General features: G+C 36.8%; 1 non-coding gene across 1 annotated transcript; it reads right to left on the minus strand.

The window, feature by feature from the left end:
* Nucleotides 1-2,768: 2,768 nt before the first annotated feature.
* LOC122039271 lies at nucleotides 2,769-2,874 on the minus strand. The gene has a single exon (XR_006128129.1). It is a non-coding gene; the product is annotated as a small nucleolar RNA R71 (small nucleolar RNA).
* Between the last annotated feature and the right edge of the window lie 277 nt (nucleotides 2,875-3,151).

Genomic DNA, 3,151 nt, shown 5'->3' on the forward strand with positions numbered 1-3,151 from the left:
GATGGAAGCTCAGATCAGGGAAACACCCTCTAATCTGTGCTTGACCGGGGAACGCGGAAGTCAAGATCACTAGCAGGGGAAACGCTGCCTGTCCACTCTGATCCTTGGATGTTGATTGTCAGTTGCTCATGTCTCACCATCGATGAAGGAAACAGGATCTCAGATATGAGATATGGAAAGGAGCCTGCGACCATGCCTAGAAACGAAGATGGCACGGTGAACTGCCTCGTCAATCCTCTGTTCACAATGCCAGGAAGTAGCTTAAATACCCCTGGTTCAAAATGATTCACAGTGACTTGATTCAACCGGTTAAATAGTAACTTGGTTCACACAGCTGGCTAAACTTAAGATTGAACCCAAATGGAGCCTGAGCCACCTTCTCGGTTACATGATCCCAATCCTCCCTCAAATTAACTAGAATCCTTGTAATCAGTGTACCCATTTGGTTACCTACAAAGCTAAGTTACATTTATGAGGCACAAATCATGAATTTAAAAGACATAAATATATCTAATCCAAAACATTCCTCGTCATGAAAAAATCTTCTAACAAAACAATTAATCAAGACAATAGGCTCGAAAAAATCATCCAATTAACAACCAAAATGATATGCACAATAAACTAGTTATTACCATGCCAGAGCCATGCTAGAGCTTGTTAGAGCCATGCTAGAGCATGTCAGAGTCATGCTAGAGCCATACCAGAGCCATGCTAGAGTCATGTCAGGGCCAAGTTTTTTCCCAGGACTATGAGACATGGCCATGTGAAATCACATGGACATGCCTCCCATCTAGAGCCTATTCAAAGGGAGGCCAAGTGAAATCATACGGCCATGTCTCGCATCCAGAGCACAATCAAGGGTAAGTCGTGTGGTTTCACATGGCCGTGCCAATTTTCAGAGTTGATTTAAGGCTTGTCCATGCCAAATGGCATGGCTGTGCCTCGTCAATCGTGGTCATTCAAGTCAAGGTCGTGCCAATTGGCATGGTTCACACCAAGGATGTGTTAAAAGGCACGACCGTGGAGGAAAACACAAGGGATCATGTGTCCCTTATTATAAAAGGGGATTTTCTTTCCTTTTCAGTCATATTTGGCTTGGGGCTCTGCCCCATTCCTTGGAGAAGGGTTCTCCCCCCTTAGGAGAACCCTAGAAGCTTTATCTTCGTCAATTCATCCACTTCTAGAGCTAGAATTTCATCCAAGAAAATCGATGACGCATAGATAAGCATTCTCTTCTTCTTATCTCATGTATTGAGTTGTAGATTCTTATTCTGCTTATCTCTTGGATGTAATTTCTACACAATGGAGTAGATTCTATAGATCTAGAATATAGGAAGTAACTATGATTGATGTAATATATGAACTATGTATTTGGACATTTTCTTATTCTATTAAGTATTTATATCATGCTCTATATATGTTGTGCCTTCTATGTGTTTGATGAAATATGTGAATGGTATAAACATGTAGATGTGTATTAATTGTTCACCCCATAGAGGGGATACTCTAGATTGTATGACCCAGGGGCCCTAGTGACAAGGGTATCACTTTAGTCGGACATCTAGAATATCGCCTTGAAAGGGAGGACAATTCTTCATAAGGAAACATCTAATAAGGTTTAATGAGTTATCTCTAATCCTATATTAATAAGTTTTTTTTGTGTAATCTAGTGATTGTATGACCAGGGGGCTCTAGTGACAAGAGTATCCCTTTAATCGGACTTGTTAGGTTACCTCTTCTACTTAGTGACATCAAATACTAATAGGGATAGTACTCCAACATGACCGTCGGTATTTAGTTAGACTTCCTACATGTGCATAAGGATGAAAGTAATGAGATGAACAATGCATAGAGACATTACTAATATCATAATGAACCAAACACCTAAAATCATTCCCCCAACCAACTTCACCTTCACTCACTTACACTCCCTTTCTCTACTCTCTCTTCACTCTCTACTCCCTCTCTCTTCCCTTTTCTTTCTCTTTCAAGTGTTAGTGATTGATCCAGCTTCGATTGTCTAGATAACTCACTGTGTGAAGTCAATTAGTACTTAATCAATAGTCCCTATGTGATTAATATTTTTATTATTTAACGACAACTGTGCACTTACAAATTGCACACATTAAGTTTTTGGTATCATTGCCGAGGATTGTTCACATTAACATTAGTTGATTAACATATAAGTTACTCTAGACATGTTAATACTTTTTTTACTTTTTTTTTATTTCTGCACCTTTCTTTCTTGCAATTTAAATTCTATATTTTTTTGTTATTAGTTTAAAGTTCAGTTTTTTTCCTTTCCATAATTTCTACATTTTCTTTCTTGCTCTTAATTCTATATTTTTATTTTTTTCTCATAATTTTTTTTAGATATCCATGAGCACTAACATGTCAAGTAGGCCTTTAAGAAATTTTTCTGCACCCGTTTCTATAAGATTTATGTCTCTCATTATGTAACTTCATATCAAAGTAATTAAAAAGTTTTCAACTAGACCCAGAATTAATTTTCATATTACAAGGTCACAAATTTGGAGGAGAAGTATCAGAAAACTCTTACCTGCACCTTGAAAAATTTCTTAAATATTGTAACATGGTAAACTTTAAAAGAGTGTCAGCAGATGCAGTTCGATTGATGACATTTTCTTTTAATATCAAGGATAAAACAAGGACTTGGTTATATTCTCTCGGTTCTCAAAGCATTATAAGTTGGGAACAATTGGAGTAGAGATTTTTAAATTATTTTTTCCCTCCAAGAAAAATAGTTTACATGAGGAATTGCATTACAAACTTTGCTCAGGTAGATAGAGAATCACTATTTAAAGCATGAGATAGATTCAAAAGTTTGTTAAGACAATGTCCCCACCATGGTTTAGAAAAATGGCTGACTCTGCACATATTCTATAGGGGAATTTTTTTTCCTAGATAAGTATTTATTGGATTCATCAACTGGAGGTTCTTTTATGAACAAAAGTTTGGATGAAACATGTACATTAATTGATCAAGTGACATTGAACCTCCAAGAATGGTCAAACAAAAATTGGATGGAATCTCCCCCAATAATTCTAGAAGTATAAGCCAAGAATGCAAGTGTGTCTGTTAAACAAGTTCTTTTGCAACTGTCTAAGAATGTTGAACATCATGATGATAT

The sequence above is a fragment of the Zingiber officinale genome, chromosome 1A (genome assembly GCF_018446385.1).
Source record: "Zingiber officinale cultivar Zhangliang chromosome 1A, Zo_v1.1, whole genome shotgun sequence".
NCBI classification, from domain to species: Eukaryota; Viridiplantae; Streptophyta; class Magnoliopsida; order Zingiberales; family Zingiberaceae; genus Zingiber; species Zingiber officinale.